At 48.3% G+C, this 19,055-nt stretch overlaps 1 protein-coding gene across 2 annotated transcripts in view; it reads left to right on the forward strand.

The window, feature by feature from the left end:
- The window catches only part of FOXN3 (forkhead box N3), a 404,457-nt gene that overhangs the window by 27,157 nt on the left and 358,245 nt on the right, over positions 1–19,055 (forward strand). Inside the window, exon 1 of one of the 2 annotated variants that reach the window (XM_066276098.1) lies at positions 14,249–14,267. The exons of the other annotated variant lie outside the window; for it this stretch is intronic. The gene's annotated coding sequence lies outside the window, so the exon portion shown is untranslated. Of the gene's footprint in view, positions 1–14,248; positions 14,268–19,055 lie in introns of those variants that run through there. 2 annotated transcript variants of the gene reach the window in all.

Raw genomic sequence — 19,055 nt, forward strand, 5'->3', positions numbered from 1 at the left:
TTCTTTCTTTCTTTCTTTCTTTCTTTCTTTCTTTCTTTCTTTTTTTCTTTCTTTTTTCTTTCTTTCTTTCTTTCTTTCTTTCTTTCTTTCTTTCTTTTCTTTCTTTCTCTCTCTCTCTCTCTCTCTCTCTTTCTTTTTTTTTTTTTTTTTTTTTTGATTTTTCTGAAGCTGGAAACAGGGAGAGACAGTCAGACAGACTCCCGCATGCGCCTGACCGGGATCCACCCGGCACGCCCACCATGGGGCGACGCTCTGCCCACCAGGGGGCGATGCTCTGCCCATCCTGGGCGTCGCCATGTTGCGACCAGAGCCACTCTAGCGCCTGGGGCAGAGGCCACAGAGCCATCCCCAGCGCCCGGGCCATCTTTGCTCCAATGGAGCCTTGGCTGCGGGAGGGGAAGAGAGAGACAGAGAGGAAGGCGCGGCGGAGGGGTGGAGAAGCAAATGGGCGCTTCTCCTGTGTGCCCTGGCCGGGAATCGAACCCGGGTCCTCCACACGCTAGGCCGACGCTCTACCGCTGAGCCAACCGGCCAGGGCTCTTTCTTTTTTTAGTGTTTGTTTTATTGATTTTAGAGAGAGAAGAAGGGAGGGAGAGAGATAGGAACATTGATCTGTTCCTGTCTGTGCCCTGACTGGGGATTGAACCGGCAACCTCTGAGCTCTAGAACTGTGCTGTAACTGACAGAGCTATCCCGCCAGGGAGGAAACGGTATGAATTTTCAAAGTCATATGATTTTATTGAGATAGGGTATGAAGAAGGAATGTGATGGGTGGTGTCTAGTCCTTAGGATTCTGTGTCAAATGCAAAAAACAAAACACAGTAACTGTTGTCTGTGAAACTCCTCCCCCCGAGGCGTCGGCTCACCACAGACCCCCAGACCTTTGCAGGTTCTCCGCATAAACACTGCTGGACCTGCGGGTGGGCCCTGCTTGCCATTTTCCTGGGCACGGGGGAACACGTAGGCTTCCCTGTACTTACAGGGAATTTTACTGCATGCCTTTTACCTTGACAAGAGACTTGCGGCTTTACTGGGAACCGGGCTCTTTTCAATGATTAGAGTGATTTTCTGTGATTCTGCCATACTTGGGGAAGATTTTTGAGACTACAAATAAAAGACAAAAGTGGTTATACCAGTGTGTGGCTGGAGGCGGCCACTCTGCTAGCATGCAGCACCTTGACTATTGAGTGACAATACCTGGTATTGCTCTAACTGCCATTTTTTATTCTTCCTAAGTGGCCAGTTGGGATGAGGGCTGGGGGAAAGGGGCTGGATTGGGCAGGAGGAAGTCCATTTGCAAAGTCGATAGCGGAAGTCTTCAGGCAGAGCAGGGGACATATGATCTGCATTCCATGTAGATAAGGAAAGGATTTGATACCCAGTAGATGGGCCGCCCGCTAATGCTGCTGGAGCTTGCTGGGACAGTCTATGCCCCTCTAATCTGATGGCATTTTCATCTTAATTTACTTGCAACCTACTTTTTTTTCTTTTCTTTTCTTCTCTTTTTTGTAGGTAACAGCATTTCTGACAAAGGTGATAAATTTGCTTAAGCTTAACATTCAGATTCTTTCCTCATATGAGTGTTATATAATTATATATACATTTGGGCTCAAAGGTCCCCATCTAACAAATTCCCTTCACAGGAATACCATTCGAGAGCCCATTCTCTCATTAATTTTATTTGACATTTATGTCAACATTACATTCCTAGCCTAAAAGGAGAAATCACGTGTGTCCGCAGGGGTGTATTTTAAAGTGGAGTATTTAGTTTGGCAGTGAAAAGCAGCTAGCCAAGTGTGCTAAAGCAAAATTTTGTAAATTAGTTAATATAAAGTGGTCTGAAGGCACGAAGTCTAAATTGTTCTACAAAGTGCTAAATGCTGGTGCATGTGGCCGTTTTGATGTTCGTAACATTTTCCCTCCCCTGGGGCTCCCAGAGTTGACTTAAAATGGTCTGGAAAGTGAACTTGGGAGCCTTCAGAGGCGAAAGAAGCGGACTGAGCGTACGTCGCTATGGTGTCAGGAGTGGAAGTTGCTAATGTGAGACCTGATGCAAAACCTTGCCCTTGCCCTGGTCTGGTATCTCAGTGGTTATAGCGGCCGTCCGGATATGTCAAGGTTGTGGATTTGATCCCCAGTCAGGGCACCGCACTAGAATCAACCAGTGAATGCATAAGTGGGTGGAACGACGAAGCGGTGTTTCTCTCTCTCACCCCCCCCCCCATCTGCCTCTCTTCCTCTCTAAAATCAGTCAATTAAAACATTTTTTTTTCTTAAACATGTTCTTAAAAAAATCAGCCCTGCTTCCTCTCCCACTTAAACTAACTTCAGAGCCAGGGGTTTACCAGTTAAACACGCAGCATCCAGTTTCCGATTGTGAATGAAGAGTTTCACAAACACTGTGGTTGACGCGGGAGGGCACTGGGGGCGCCCTCCCAGCAGAAGCATCGTGAACTGCGCTGTTTCCCGACTGTGGTCACGTGGCCACGGCATTGCTTAGCACTTCCAAAAGTAGACAGAAACCCAGTCGGGGGGAGGGGGGATTGGCCCTATGCCTGGGGGTGGGGGGTGTGTGGGGGGGTGGGGGTTGGCCCTAAGCAAGGAAGGACTGCCCGGTAGCATTGATATCCTCTGACTCAGGGGTCTAGGTTGAATTCTGAATCCGTGGCTGGCACCAGGGAGAGAAGGATCGACCCCTAAGCAGTATCCCAGGGCCCGCACGTGGCAGTCCCCTCTGGTTCCAGAACGCTGACTCTCGCGTACTTTGCGGTTTGTGTGTGCTCACGCTGAGCTCTGTGCTTGGCTGTAAGGGCCGATGGCAGGCTGAGATTTTGTTTTGCAGGGAACTCACCGGCGCTGGGGAGGACTGGCCTTTGGCATAAGGAAGGAGCGGGCAGTATGTTAAACCCCGCCCCCATTTGTCTTCATTCCAGCCTGCATCCCGACCCCACCATGGCCTCCCGGCCCCGCCAGGGTTTACTGGTCCCCTCCAAAGAACATTCCAGTCCCCTCCACTCTGTCTTCACAAAGGTCAAGTCAAGTCATTGGTCGAGTCAGTATCTCGTGGGTGCCCCCGTGGTGGGCCGGCCACGCAATGTCTCTGGAAGTTCCGGGCGTTATGAAGGAAGATGAGGAGGAGGATAGCTGCAGATCAAAGAGAAACTTGAATCGGGGTTGGACTCAGCATCATCAGCAGCTTAGACAACTTGGTTCTCAGTGCTGCAGTTTGGCTTTGAGGATGTTGTGACTTTCTTACCTGATCTCGTCTGTGTAAGCTCTGGCTAGCTTTGCTAGCTGCCTTTGCGTGCAGAGTAAGCTCTGGTGGTGGTATTGTGTGTGTGTGTGTGTGTGTGGGGGTGTTTCAGAGTTCTGGTATACCCTTCCAACATGCGGGACTAAGAAACTCAGTTTTCTGACTGTCAGGGCCTCTGGGCTTCGTAGGGAAGAGATTTTGAGGGCTGGAAAGGCGCTGAGGGCTGGGCCACCCCTGCACGTATAGATAAGCCCAGAGAGATCAAGAGCCAGGTTTCCTCACAGTTGCCTGTTCTCCTGGTAGCCACTGCCTCCAGGCTGAGCAGAGAGCTTTCCGTTGTGACACCAGCCCAGTGGGAGGGAAAGTGGTCGAGATTCCTTTGCTGAGGGCTGGGGTAAGAGCCATGTTCCAGCACCCTGAGATGGAAGGGATCTGCAAGACTGTGGACTCAAACCCTGAGCCCACGGGCTCAGGACGGCAGAGCTGCACCTGGCCGCTCACTGCCTCCAGCCTTGTTCAGTTGTGCCCTCCGTGTTTTCTGGGGAGAAGACAGTTACAGGCACCCATTGGTGTCTTCTCTCTCTCTCTCTCATTCCAGTACTCATCCCTACCCCCCACCATGGCCCTGCCAGCCACCAAATGTATTCATTCCAGGTCTTGATCAACCCCAAAGAAGATTAGGATAGTGTTCACTATGGAACTAATCTGTCCTTGTTGAGAGCGTGCCTCCGTTTTTAAACTCAGTCATTTAACTGAGTTTAAAACTACCATTTCCTTAAAACATCCTTTTTTTTTTTTCCTGGAATTTTTGGTGCTGCCTCCAGCTAGGGAGCTCTCTGGGGTCTCCTTTAGAAGGGCACTAATCCCATGAGGGCTCCACCCACATGACTTAATCACCTCTTAAAGGCCCCACTTCCTAACACCATCACAGGGAGAGGGGGGCTGTTAGGATTCCAATGTGTGAATTTTGAAGGGGATACAGACCATACATAGTAAGGGGCGATATTTTTCAACTAGAAAGTGGTGAAGGTCTGTTCCGGAGGGCACTGAATGATTGGGGGGGCGGGCTGTGGAGGAAGTGGCGCAGCTCAACAACAGTTGCGAACAGTGACCAAGGAGCTAATTCCCTCTGCTTCCCACCCCCTTAGGAATGACTCCTCTTTGCTGCTTAAGCCCTTGCTTTATACAGACGCCCCCCTCCTCCTTAGCCTTCACACCTGGCATGGAGAGCTGTGTGTGACTTGGCCCCGTGGCCCTTGTACCCCGGTCCCTGAACACATGGCATCTGGCCCCTTGGTTGGCCCAGGAATGAGAATGTGGGTATGCCTGCACCGTGTGGAGGGGGCTCACGTGCAGCTTTCTTCTCCAGTGCAATTTAGAAATTGCCAGCAGACTGGCTCTGTGGCTGGAGGGCCCGGCCCCTTCTTTAACGAAAGGTTTCAGAAAGCAACAAGTGCCGCCGGTGTTCACTAAGTGTGGCTTTATTGGCACCTGGCTCCTTGTAATATATTTTTAATATACTATGTATGCTGTATCTGAGTAAATCACTGGGCATGTTTTGAAATTAAATATTTGCTAAGGGCTAGGTTCTGCCGGTGTTCAATTATTGATAACAAATTTCAGACACTGGATGAGACTTGATGATATATGATTTTCGAGTGACCTGCCATTTATTAGACTTTATCTGCCCATGAAATCCATTTCCAATTCAGACCATATCTACTGTGGGGATTGCTTGCCAGAAATCTATTCCCTGGCTTCTCCTTATTTCAGTGAAATATCTCTGTCTCAGCACCTTTCCCAAGGTGGCTGATCTAATCGGGGCCCAGTCACTTAGCGCTTCTCATTTTCTTTGGCAGGTCTGTCAAACTGGGAAGTGTACACTCAGAAGCCATAGGGACCCGGCTCCTTTTCCCTTTTCCTATATGGCCGAACGTTGGAGGAGTTGCACTCCCCAAAGCAGAGCTGGGCTCTGGGATCTATAGACAAACAGGACCACCGTTGTGGTCAAACAGAAGTGGCCTCCGGCCTTTCCCTGTGTCTGGAGCTGTCAGGCACCTCTCCTGGTGGAGCAGGGCTCAGGGACCCCGAGCAATTGGAACTCATTTGCATGGCATGGAAGGCCGCTGGGCTCCCCCTTCCTCACCGACGACTTCTCTGTAGACAGGTGTGTGCTTCTGGCTGCGGCCAGGACCAGCTGGCAGGATGACTCGAACTTGTCATCACAGAAATAAAATTTGTCACCTCTGTGTTCTCAACCTCTGTTCTTTCCTGTTTAACCAGCTTTCTGGATCTTTATAAACATTTCAGGGTTTCTATTTTTGTTTCCTAATTAATTCAGAAAAGGAACAGAAGACAGTGCTAATGACAGAGAAGAGAAAGGGGACAGGTAGGACTGAGGATGGCTTTTGTTTTTCAGTTAGGGATGGTAATTGAATGAAGATGGGTGCCCACAATTTGAGAAATTACTTAGGGCCTGCCAATACCTTGGTGATTCTTAGGCTGTCCTGGAACTGGTCAGAATTTATGAACATGTCTAAATTGATCAAATATGAAGGCAAGCTTTTCTTGCTACACTAATGGACCATGATACCTCGTTTTCCCCCCACACAAGGAGGGATAAGAATTTCCACATATTTTAATTATTTAATTATTTGAAATGTGTTCTTGTTAGCACGACTTCTGAAATTATATTCTCTGAGTACATTAAACCTAATTCAACCTTTGTGGGGTTTTGTTGTTGTTGTTTGTATTTTTCTGAAGCTGGAAACAGGGAGAGACAGTCAGACAGACTCCCGCATGCGCCCGACCGGGATCTACCCGGCACGCCCATCAGGGGGCGATGCCCGACCGGGATCCACCCGGCACGCCCATCAGGGGGCGATGCTCTGCCCCTCCGGGGTGTCGCTCTGTTGTGACCAGAGCCACTATAGTGCCTGGGACAGAGGCCAAGGAGCCATCCCCAGCACCCGGGCCATCTTTGCTCCAATGGAGCCTCGCTGTGGGAGGGGAAGAGAGAGACAGAGAGGAAGGAGAGGCGGAGGGGTGGAGAAGCAGATGGGCGCTTCTCCTGTGTGCCCTGGCCAGGAATTGAACCTGGGACTTCTGCACGCCAGGCCGACGCTCTACCACTGAGCCAACCGGCCAGGGCCTCAACCTTTGTTTTGATGGTGCAAAATTATCTTTATAAATATCTGGAGCTGTGTACTTTAATGATTACAGAATCTTAACAGTCTCAAGGGGGGGGTAGCGTTTTAATTAAATGAACATTTCCTCCATTCCATTGTTACTGAAAAGGCTAAAATAATAGACATGAAATAATGGAAAGAGTTCTAAATTTGGAGTCAACACTCTGGTTCTAATTTAAGTTTAATCATTAATTAGCTGGTTGACCTTTAAGCAAGTCTCTGAACTTCTCTGAGAGTTTATTTCTTCCTCTGTGAAAATGAGGGAATTGGACCGTTATGTTCCCAAGGTTGTTTACATTGCTAAGATGTTATAATTTTCTGGTGAAAGACCATGCTCTCAGTTGTCCTGAGGGTGTTTAAAGTTAGGATTATTTGTTTCTTTATGATATGGCCCCATGGTGTTAAGATTTCTAGGTATTGTTGTTAACATTGAAGCTTTTCTCTATTCCGTGGGTTGTACGCTAGAGTCTCCGGGCCAAATGTGACCTGCCACCTGTTTCTGTAAATAAAAGCTTATCGGAACCCAGCCCCACTCACTTGTTTGCCTATTGTCTATGGCTTCTTTTGAGTGACAGTGGTTGAGTTGAGTAGTCCATTGGAGAAGGTCTGAGTCATCATGCCTAAAATATTTACTATCTGGTCTTTATCTTTACAGGAAAAGTTTGCAAACTCTCCTTTATTTTTATTTATTTTTTTTCACTCTGTCACTTTTCCAGGAATCCGTTTGCACTTGCCGCATCTGCCTGTCCAGAGGCTGAGAAACCAGACAGCACAACTCCTTAGAATGAAGGTCAACGGGAGGGTCCTTAGGTGCTGAAGGGAGTTGGAGGGACAGTCTTTGGTGCATGGGCTTTTGAGCTACTTAGTTTCTAGGTCATTTTGGGGAGTTATTCTATGCAGTTGAAGTCTTACCACAATTTGAAATTTCTAGAAACAGTTGCTTTTATTTTGCTGACCATGGTTATATGGATTATACATTGGATTTGCATACAGCCCTCTCCCTACGTACATGACGCCACTTCGTACATGTGGTGTTGCTGTCATGGTTAGGCTCAATGTAAAAGTAGCAAAGTGAACTTGAGATCAAGAGGGAGACTTGACTTTGGATGGTGAACACACAATACAACACACAGATGATATATTATAGAATTGTATACCTGAAACCTGTATAATTTTATTAACAAATGTCACACCAATAAATTCAATAAAAAATAAAAACCCCTGGGTTTAGATCCTGCTCCATGTCTGTAGGGCCTGAGGCCATCCCTTCCTTTCCCCAGCCGGTTCCTTCATCTGTAAAATGGGAAGGATACTGAATTCATCGTAGGGTATGCTCCCTCCTTCCACAGCCCTTCCCGCCACCTGGCTAGAGCGGTTAGGAAACCAACATGCCAGACGATAGAAAACAAAGTGGGCCACGGGCACTGGTGGGCAAGATCACAGTGCTCTCAGATTTAATAGGTGCTCCACGATTTCCTCTCTTCTCTGTGGCCAGCTGAGTAAGTTGCAAGTTGCCAGAACCCTGCTTGTGATAAAGTCAAACTTGGGTTCCTGTTAGGCCTTGTTCCTGTGCACCGCTCCCTGGGTGACGAGGGGGAGGAATTAGGGTGAGGGGTAACACGCAGGTCTTCATAGCATCAGCGCCAGTTCTTGTCATTTACAGACGATGGCGCTATTTCGTGGGTGTGGATCTGAGACCGGGAATGTACAGTTGCTGTATGGATGACTACCTCTCTTTCTGGTTCATAAGTTCCTTAAAGGCAGGAATTGTTTTTTATTTTAGGTCCAAGTCTCCATTGACAAGAACAATGTCTGGCTTCAACAAATATATGCTGAATTGATTTGTCATGACCAAGATTTTCTGGCGGCATAAAGGTTTCTTTGAGGTTTCTGTGTTAACTGTGTGTCTAGGTAGACCTCTGTAGTAGCCATCTATTTTAAATTTGTTCACTGTACGGTGCTCAGTGTAAAAACAGAGCCACCTCACGGGGGAAGTCACCCTGCCTTTAGGAGATAGAAACAGAAAGCAGGTAACAGCTGCAGCAACCGCGGGCGGAGCTGGGCTGAAACCTTTCTGGGAAATCTTGTCTCAACCTGCTTCTCACCCAGGATCACCACGGCTTCTCACCATCTCCGTCCTTTTTGTGACTTGGAGGCTGGCACCCACTTCTCACCTCTGTCCTTTTTGCCCACCTGCTGTCAGTGGGTAACGTGGGTCATATGGTGGGAACCAACAAAAAGGCTAACATAGAACTCAGCTTGCAGCTCATCTAAGGAAGCTGCCCAGTGAGGTGACTGTAGTTCGCAGTACTGTACTGCATGTTGCAAAGTTGCTAAGAGAGAAGATCTTTAAGTTCTCATCACAGGAAAAAAATTTGCAGCTATGTATGGTGACAGATATTAAGTAGACTTACTGTGGTGATCATGTAGCAATATATATAAATACCAAATCATTATGTTGTACACATGAAACTAATATAACATTATATGTCAACTATCCCTCAATTTAAAAAAAGGGAGGGAGGGCCAAATTATTATGATACCAGGTATAAATACATATTGGAGCTTCCTCCTGTTGCATATATTTTCTTGGGAAATGAATGACCAACACTTGATTCATTCATTTAAAAAAATATGAATCTGGCTCAGTGGTAGAGCGTCGGCCTGGCGTGCGGAAGTCCCGGGTTCGATTCCTGGCCAGGGCACACAGGAGAGGCACCCATCTGCTTCTCCACCCCTCCCCCTCTCCTTCCTCTCTGTCTCTCTCCTCCCCTCCCGCAGCCAAGCCTCCATTGGAGCAAAAGATGGCCTGGGCGCTGGGGATGGCTCCTTGGCCTCTGCCCCAGACGCTAGAGTGGCTCTGGTCGCGACAGAGCGACGCCCCGGAGGGGCAGAGCATCGCCCCCTGGTGGGCGTGCCGGGTGGATCCCGGTCGGGCACATGCGGGAGTCTGTCTGACTGCCTCCCTGTTTCCAGCTTCAGAAAAATAAAAATAAAAAAAAAAAAAAAAAAAAAAAGAAAGAAAAAAATGAATCTGGCCCGGCCTGTGGTGGCACAGTGGATAGAGCATCAAGCTGGAATGCTGAGGTCACCGGTTTGAAACCCTGGGCTTGCCCGGTCAAGGCTCATATGACAAGCAACCAATGAACAACTAGAGTGAAGCTCGAACTACTTGCTGTCCCCCCACCTCCTCTCTCTGTAAAATCAATAAATAACATCTTCTTAAAAATAGCTGAATCTCTGATTTGCATCAGGTATTATGTTAGTTGTTGAGGTAATAGCAGTAAAAAGGACAGAGGAGTCCCTTGCCAGCAAGGAATTTATATATAATTAAAAAGTAAACAAGCAAGAGAAACAATTGAAATTTGTGACAAGAAGCAATGAAGGACATAAATGTTAGGTGCCAGCTCTGAGGAGGTGACTTGTATAAAGAGTCTTAAAAATCTAGGCACTACTTATACAGGTGGTGGCAAGAAGAGCTCCCAGGTGAGGGCTCAGCTTGTGCAAAGGCCCTGAGGCTGATGGAGGGAGCCTGGCTTGTTTGTGGAATTGAAGCTGCATGAGTGCATGAGAGAGTGTGGCCCAGGGGGTGGTAAGGGGCAGGAGGAGGTTGGGTTTATTCTAGCTGCTGTGGGAGCCCTTGATCAGTTTCAGGCATGAGAACAGCGCGGTGAGGTTTCTGTTTGCAGCATCACTTTTGCTGTTGTGAATAGAATGGTTCTGAGATGAGCAAGAGTACAGTCATGGAGACCAGGAAAGTGATGTTCCTGGTGCAGATAGAGTCGTGAAGAGAACTTTCTGGTTTATTGAAATGGAAGTGGGAAGGGCCAAGGAGGTCCTGGGATTTAAGAGGTGGCATTTATTACGATGGGAGAAATTAGAGGATGGGGCAGTGGTGGGAGGACAGGTTTGGGGGGAAAGTCTTAAGTTCTGCTTTGAAATCAAGTGCCTTGATGGCATAAGGCACCCTTTGGAGCTGGTTCATCTTTCCTGTCCTTGCCCCTCATGAGTCATCACTGATAAACAGCAGTTTGTCCTTACGTGTGCATCTTCCCTGGGTGTCACTTTGTTACCTGGGTTTACATCCGGCGGCACTCACAGTAGTGGACGTGATCGCTTGCTTTCAGTAAATGCTCAATATACATAACTGTCCATGACTTGCTCCCACCCAGCATCCCCAGCTTGTCCAAAGGGCTCGACTCCAAAGCAGGAAAAGGGAACTGTGGTTAAAGGGGACGAGAGACAGATGCAGAGGGTTTATTTTGCGTGTGTGGTAGTGATGAGGAAACGGCTGTTTTCTAAGAAGAGACTTTAGGTGATCGAGAGGAAGGAAAGAGAGAAACTAGTTTTAGGGAACACATCTAGAAGATGTCTTGACCTCTGTACCTGTAACCTTGGGTTGACTCGTTCTTGGTTGGGGTCAGGGTCACACACGCACACACCTGTCTTCTCTTTCCCTTTCCATTTATCCTGCTTTCTCTGCCCTGCTCTCTTGTTCCCACCTGAGAGAGGAAAACCGTGGGGGAGGAGGAGGAGGACAAAGCCACAGGCTTCATTCAAGTGTCAGGGGCAGGGGACATTGAAATATGGAGTAGCTGCTGTCACACACAAATGTGAATGAGTTGTGAATAATTTCCCAAAAACCAGCACAATGAGCATAATTTTCACTTCATGGCTTCAGTGTTCTGGAAGATTGAAGCTAGTGATAGCGGGGCCCCTTATTAATTTAAAAGTGCATTTCCTTGATATGTCCCATGTCCCCAACTAGTAATTTTTGACAAAGCAAAATAATGAGGGCAATGTCTTGTGGTTTTAAAAGCTAAGCATTTGTAGCCTTTTTTTTTTCCAAAAAAAAAAAAAAAAAATCAAGTTATTTCTTCCCTGGAGGAAAGTAAAGAAATCCGTGATAAAAATAATAATTAAATGCTGATCGTGCTGAATTTCTACGCAGCACGAGCTGGCAGCCGTTTCATATCAAAACATTAGGTCATTTGAAGAAGGGGAAAAAAATCTGATTAAATACCTCTGTCGGCTTTTCTGATTAGCCGTTCTTAAAAGAGTCTGTGACAGTAATGAAAGGGTGTGATTTGACAGCTGCAATTTACTCTTGAAATAAAAGGTAAAATAGAATAGAAAGTGTGTGTGTGTGTGTGTGTGTGTGTGTGTGGTTTTTACAGGAATTTTTGTTGGTCTTTACTAGTGAGGTTTGTTTTACTAATCGCTGGTTTCTAGCCGTTCCACAGAGCCCACCAGTCAGGGATTCTGTGAGATGAAAAGTACCTGGCATCGCCGGGGTGTGAGTTGAGAGACAGGCTCAATACCAGCCGTTCTTTCTTTTCTTCTCCTTTTTCTTCCTTCTTCTTCTCCCCGCAGTCGGTTGCGTGTTTCTGGGGAGCAACGACCTTGACACGAGCAGGTTTGGGAAATGAAGTGTGGGTTGCCGCGACCCTCCTCGCATCCCGGGTGTTAATGCTCCGCGTCTGGCAGCTCCTGGCGTCTCTTGGTGTGAAGGCGATGGCACGCGGGCCGCGGGCCAGGTTGGCCGTGAAGATAGAATGGTCGTGTGGCATATGGCGAAAGCGGCGGCCGCCGCTAATGACCTCTCCGTGGCCCTTTCTCCTGGACTTGGGCTCCGGGAAGGTTTCTTGAACGTGGGAGTGTTTCCCTTTTTCTCAGCCCCGTGGCAGTCCCACCTTCCGTAGCGGTGAGAGCACATCTGCTTTCTTGACGATGATGTGAGGAGAGTCATCGTTTCGAACCTAAGAGAGAAGACTTAGGGCCCGTCCGGCCCAGATGCTTTCATTTCACCGACTCTGGCCCCTGGGTCCGGGGGTGTTACCTTGGGAGGGTTTGCAGAATGGAGCCTGGCGCTCAAGGCCCCCCAGCTTTAGAGGAGCCTGCCCCCCTCTTCTGTCCTGCCTGGCGGTGCTGAGCCGGAGCTATGACAGTGGCGCTCTGGGGCTGCCTAGCCGAGTGCTCACGGCAAGCTGGGGGGGGGGGAGGGGCGCTAAAGCGGCAGACGTCTGTTCTCTCGCTTGTCCTGGAGGTTAGGAGTCCAGGATCCCGGTGTGGGCAGGGCCGTGCCGACTGTCTGCCCCGTGGGAGACTGTTCTCTGCCTTCCCTTCGGCCCTGCCGCCCGCCGGCGGTCCTCGCCTTTGCTGGGCTCTGGGGCGCCGCCCAGTCTCCGCTCCGGCCTCGCGCGGTGCTCCCTCTGCCCGGGTTTCCATCCGTGTCGCCTCTTTCCTTCCGAGGACGCCCGCTGTATTGGATCGAAGGCCCACCTTGCTCCAGGATAACTTCGCCTGAAGTAATTGCATCTGCGAGATCCCATAAGGTCACCTTCTGAGTGCCAGGAGTTTAGGGCTTCAACATACCTTCCCCTCCAGAAGCTTTACTTTTTTTTTTTTTTGTATTTTTCTGAAGCTGGAAACGGGGAGAGACAGACAGACTCCCGCATGCGCCCGACTGGGATCCACCCGGCACGCCCACCAGGGGGCGTTGTTCTGCCGCGACCAGAGCCACTCTAGCGCCTGGGGCAGCGGCCAAGGAGCCATCCCCAGCGCCCGGGCCATCTTTGCTCCAATGGAGCCTTGGCTGCGGGAGGGGAAGAGAGAGACAGAGAGGAAGGAGGGGGGGAGGAGGGGAGAAGCAAATGGGCGCTTCTCCTGTGTGCCCTGGCCGGAATCGTATCTGGGTCCCCCGCACGCCAGGCCGACGCTCTACCGCTGAGCCAACCGGCCAGGGCCAGAAGCTTTACTTTTTACTTAAAATTTTTTTTAATAAATTTTTATTAATGTTAATGGGATGACATTAATAATTCAGTGTACATATATTCAAAGAAAACATGTCTAGGTTATCTTGTCATTAAATTATGTTGCATACCCCTCTCCCAGAGTCAGATTGTCCTCCGTCACCCTCTATCTAGTTTTCTCTGTGCCCCTCCCCCTCCCCCTAAATCTCTCCCTCCCTCCCTCCTGCGTCCTCCCTCCCCCCACCCCTGGTAACCACCACACTCTTGTCCATGTCTCTTAGTCTTGTTTTTATGTTCCACCAATGTATGGAATCATGTAGTTCTTGTTTTTTTCTGATTTACTTATTTCACTCCGTATAATGTTATCAAGATCCCACCATTTTGCTATAAATGATCTAATGTCATCATTTCTTATGGCTGAGTAGTATTCCATAGTGTATATGTGCCACATCTTCTTTATCCAATCTTCTATTGAAGGGCTTTTTGGTTGTTTCCATGTCTTGGCAGTGAACAGTGCTGCTATGAACATGGGGCTACATGTGTCTTTACGTATCAATGATTCTGAGGTTTTGGGGTATATTCCCAGTAGAGGGATTGCTGGGTCATAAGGTAGTTCTATTTGCAGTTTTTTGAGGAACCACCATACTTTCCTCCATAGTGGTTGTACTACTTTACATTCCCACCAACAGTGTATGAGGGTTCCTTTTTCTCCACAGCCTCTCCAACATTTGTTATTACCCGTCTTGTTGATTATAGCTAATCTAACAGGGGTGAGGTGGTATCTCATTGTAGTTTTGATTTGCATTTCTCTAATAACTAATGAAGCTGAGCATCTTTTCATATATCTGTTGGCCATTTGTATTTCTTCCTGGGAGAAGTGTCTGTTCATGTCCTCTTCCCATTTTTTATTGGATTGTTTGTTTGTTGTTGAGTTTTATGAGTTCTACTTAAATTTTTAAAGTGAAATCTAGAGTGTATTTCTTTTTAATGACAGTTTTCATTCAGCATTATTTTGTATTCGTTTCAGGGGTACCAACCTCCCTTCTGAGGGGACACAGTTCTGCGTGTTAACAGGTGAGGTTGGGGGAGGGTTTTCGTGGCGGGCTTGGGAGACGGTTCACTGCAATGACTCATTGTCACCTTCAGCTGTCCCTTCAGAGCGTGTTCTGTCTTTATGCTTTTCCTGTCGAGTGCAGGAACCTGAGTCCTTTCCATTTATTATTAACGATGATGATGTGTAGCTTTCACTTTTTAGCAAGGAGCGAGAGCATGTGAGGCAACCCGAGGATTAGCCATAAAAAAGGGGATAAAGTTAGAAACCATTCAGAGACAAGATTTGAGTGGGAGACATTTTTTTTTTAGAAATTCTGTGGTTCTTTTTCAGTCTGTAGTAAAGCCCTTCAGTTTGGTTCTACTTAATTTTTTGTTTGTTTGTTCTGTATTTCTTTATAATTTAGAATCTATACTAATTATAGTATTGCCTGACCTGTGGTGGCGCAGTGGATAAAGCATAAAATTGGAATACTGAGGTCTCCGGTTCGAAACCCTGGGCTTGCCTGGTCAAGGCACATATTGGAGTTGATGCTTCCTGCTTCTCCTCCCTTCTCTCTCTCTCTCTCTCTCTCTCTCTCTCTCTCTTTCTCCTGTCTAAAAATGAATAAATAAAATCTAAAAAATAATAATAATTTATAGCATTTATTCAGTTTATTCAGCAACCACAGTTATCCTTTCTCCTTGACTATTAATTTTTCACTGTTGCTCACTCTAAAGTCACCTTCTGGGAAGCTGGGCCATACTCCTTTCCTCGTGACCTGTCACACTGCGCACGATCCATAGTGGCTCCCTGTTTCCTGCCATTGATCTATCTCTCCTGCACTTGCCCCACCGGGCCTCCCTCAAACCTTACGGACTCCCTTCCTGATCTCCAAATATACCTTGCACCTGACCACCTCCTTACCTTGCTCTGGCTCCTCTTCCCATCAGAAATGTGTCCCCTTCCCCTTTCTGCCCCTTGGGATATGACCTGCCATCGAGAGCCTGCATCCATCACCCGTCCTTCGTGGGTGCTGCCCACGCAGGAAGTGATCGTCTCCCGAGTGAGGTCCCGGCGGGTTCCTTGTCGTCGCCTCCCGCGAAGCCCCCAGGACTGCCTTTCCGGGCTCTCTCCTCCCAGAGGCAGTCACAAGCCTGGCCTTCTGCTAGTGGTTCCGCCATACCGCTGTGTGACTTGGGGACACATCTGACACTGTCAGCCTCACGAAGGTCCTGTGAGAATCGAATGAGGTAGAACATGAGGATTATTTGAAACTCATCTGTGAGAAGTATTCCTTACTTAATGTGCCTCCATTTGCTCACTTGTAAAATGGACCTAGTAATCATCGTACCTAGTGAAGATTAATTTAGTAAAGCACGGAGGATGGTACCTGGCTTATAGATTAGTCATTTCAATAATAATTAACTGCTATCCTCCTCCCCCCCCCCCATTGCATCTGTGCAGGTGGGATAGCATGCCCCTTTAGGACAGAGACTGTGGGGTTTCCTCCATGCTTAGGACGGAGCCTTATCTGGTTGCTTGGTGAACACGTGCCGGCTCAGGCGAGAGCTCCATCTTGTTTCTGTGGGCAGTCCTTACACTCTCTCCCTACCTCCTTTTCCCAAGACCTGAGAATTCCCACTGAGCACTCTGTAGGCTGGAAGTTTTCAAATGACTAGAAATCACCTCTGTGACAGCGGTGTTGATTTTGGCTCTAAACCTAAATTAGTTTGATAGGTAAATCGCTGTGGCGGTACAGATGTCATCATTCAGACGTGGTCCCAATTCATTTTCTTTTGATATCTCCTCATCAGGATGTAACATGGGCATGTTTTGAAATGGAGCATCCTCTATTAGTTTAATTGAGCGGCGTTTTGACAGCATCAGGGTTTGTGTAATGTGCTCGTAGTAACCCTTTGAAGGTGTGGGAGAGAGCAGATTCACTTTACTAAATGGTGGGGCAGGAAATTTCTGTTTTGTGTGCGTGTGGCAGCTGGTTAAATGATCGTGGGGGCATGAGAAGAAACAGGAAACACTGCTGGTGTGCTGATGAGTACCCGGAAGTACAATTTTAATATGTTGCCTAAAAATACGCAGCCTGATCTGCTCACCCATGAACGAAAGTTGGTAAATTACATGCTTTTAGATCTTGGTACAAATTTCAAATTCCTTTGAAATCCCCTCCCTAACCCCCTGCCTTGGGTTAATCGCACCAATACCCTTGCCTCACCAAGTCCAAGTCCACTCATCCCTACTTTTTGTGTAAATAGAAAGATAGAAATCCCTTTGGGGGCTGACGTGAGGTATTCCTTTTCTTTCCATTTACTAGTGTGATCCCCTTAGAGGCCTGAATGCTCAAAATCTGTTGGCAACTGACTCTTTTTAGGACATATGATTTGGGTGCTTTTACCAGGAATTGATGGTGTGACAGCAGAATTAGTGATGTTTATCTAGGGGCTGTTTTCCTGTAGGAGTTTGGAGGAGAAATTGTTCAAATCCTACCTCATAGATACAGGTCGAGGAAGAGAAGTAGATGCTACTACAGAGAGGGCCCCAGGGGAGCCCAGAGGAGCCAAAGATGTTGTTTTGATGCGATGGTAAATTAATATAATAATCACAGCCAAACCCACACCCCTGTACCCCCCCACACACATACACACACATGTTTCTGCCTTCTGAGCCTTGTAACTGGATCACACTAACCTAACCAGAGCCTTTCTCACAAATGCCACTGTTCACAGTCACACAGACAGCTCTCCTTCAAATATTTTTGGGTTACCCCCTCCTTTGCTGCCACGTTTCCTTGATGCCTGTGAAACTAGGCATTGCGTTTGAATGTGTCCCCAGACCATCAAGGCTACTCAAGGCCACCGAAGCCTTACACCCTCATCAGGGAAGCCACCAGCCATGGCATCTTCCCTTCCTTCCTCTCCAGAGTCTTCCTGGCTCCCCGCCTTGGTAAATCACACCAATACCCTTTCCTCACCAAGTCCAAGTCTACCCATCCCTATTTCCTGTGTAAATAGAAAGGTAGAAATCCCTTTGGGGGCTGACGTGAGTGTGTTTCTTTTCTTTCCATATACTAGTGTGATGCCCTTAGTGTGATGCTCAAGCCCAGGGGCCCATTCTACAGTCGCCCTGTTCTCAGGTGAGATGATACCTCCTGTATTCCAGAGTTAGTACTTGGGGCTGATTTCAGCTGGGAAGCACCTGGACTTCTTTACCTGTTGTTTACTGCCAGCATCCTTTTAAGTGGCCTAGGTGTGTTCCATGTTTTGCATAATCTAGAGCACCTATCTGGAGGCCACAGTGCAGAGTCAAGATGGGGAGACCTGGTTTCCTATGTCAGATTGTCTATGATTGGCTGTGTTATTTTTTATTTTATTTTATTTTATTTATTTGTATTTTTCCGAAGTTAGAAGTGGGGAGGCAGACAGACTCCCGCATGTGCCTGACCGGGATCCACCCAGCATGCCCACCAGGGGGCGATGCCCTGCCCATCTGGTGCGTTGCTCCATTGTAGCGGGAGCCATTCTAGCACCTGAGGCAGAGGCCATGGAGCTGTCCTCAGCCCCCCAGGCCAGCTTTGCTCCAATGGAGCCTTGGCTGTGGAGGGGAAGAGAGAGATAGAGAGAAAAGAGAGGGGGAAGGGTGGAGAAGCAGATGAACGTTTCCCCTGTGTGTCCTGACCGGGAATCGAACACAGGACTTCCATATGCCGGGCCAACGCTCTACTGCTGAGCCAACTGGCCAAGGCCGGCTCTGTGTTCTTAAGCAAGTTAGTTTGTCACTCAGAGCCAATAGGGTGTGTAAAGCACTTTTCCCGGTAGCTGCCACACAGTGCGTATAAATGGTACAGCTGATTTTATTATTATTATTTTTTGAAACATCCTTAGAGATACCAAAAAAAGTAAATCACTGGAAAGCAGATAGTATTTGCTGGGTCATGCACTTCTTTGGTTCGTAACGACCGGTCGTTATAAAGTCATGAGACTTGGACTTGTAAACTGTCTCTGGAGTCCCTTCTAAAATTAGTGACAGGATACACTGCTGTCCATCCAGCCACTGTATTCCAGGGCTAGGGTTCTCTTGTCCAGAGCTTCTGTACCAGGATTGAGCTGTACAGGTCACTTGGGGACAGGGTATGGTTCCCCATCCATGCATCCAGTCAGGACAGGCTGCGTGAGGCCCCTGTGTTCTTTCCTCATCGCGCCCCCTGTGATCCAGAGGCTGGGCAGGACCACAGCCTGGCCAGCTCCTGTCTAAGCCCGTTTGGTTTGTGCAAGGAAGACTAGCCTGGCGGACCTTCACTGTTTTTGGAAGACCCCTTTCTTCTCCAAAGTGTGTTTCTGGGCTACCTGCACTGCCTCTGCCCTCCGCTGTGGCTGCCGGGTCCCGGGGCTGAAGAGAATAACTTTTCCTGTCTTGACACCCTCCCCTCGGTGTGAAGAGGAGAAGTTCTGCTGCATTGTGTTTTTAAGAAAGAAAAGAGTCCTATGACTTTTATATCACCCTTTCCTTACTACTTTCGGTAGCACGGTGCCTTCCGGAGAAGGGAGTGAGAATCCGGGGTGATGAATAGAAGGAGGTACGTGTTCGGAGAGGCCTGAGCCCGCTCAAATGTCAATAGGTTGTGCAAGACCCCGCTGAGTCTCAGCCAGGGAACGAAAGGCGAGCCGCGGCCCATCTTCCCAGTCGCTGCCCGGGCTTCGTAGCTGGCTTTCCAGGGTCTGCTGTGGCCAGGGTGGCGGTGCCACCTGCCCGCTTCCTCCCGTGCCCCTGCCCTGGCTGGGTCCGCCAGGCCCGTGGGCACTATGCATGGGCATCTC

This window comes from Saccopteryx bilineata, chromosome 4, assembly GCF_036850765.1.
Source record: "Saccopteryx bilineata isolate mSacBil1 chromosome 4, mSacBil1_pri_phased_curated, whole genome shotgun sequence".
Classification (NCBI taxonomy): Eukaryota; Metazoa; Chordata; class Mammalia; order Chiroptera; family Emballonuridae; genus Saccopteryx; species Saccopteryx bilineata.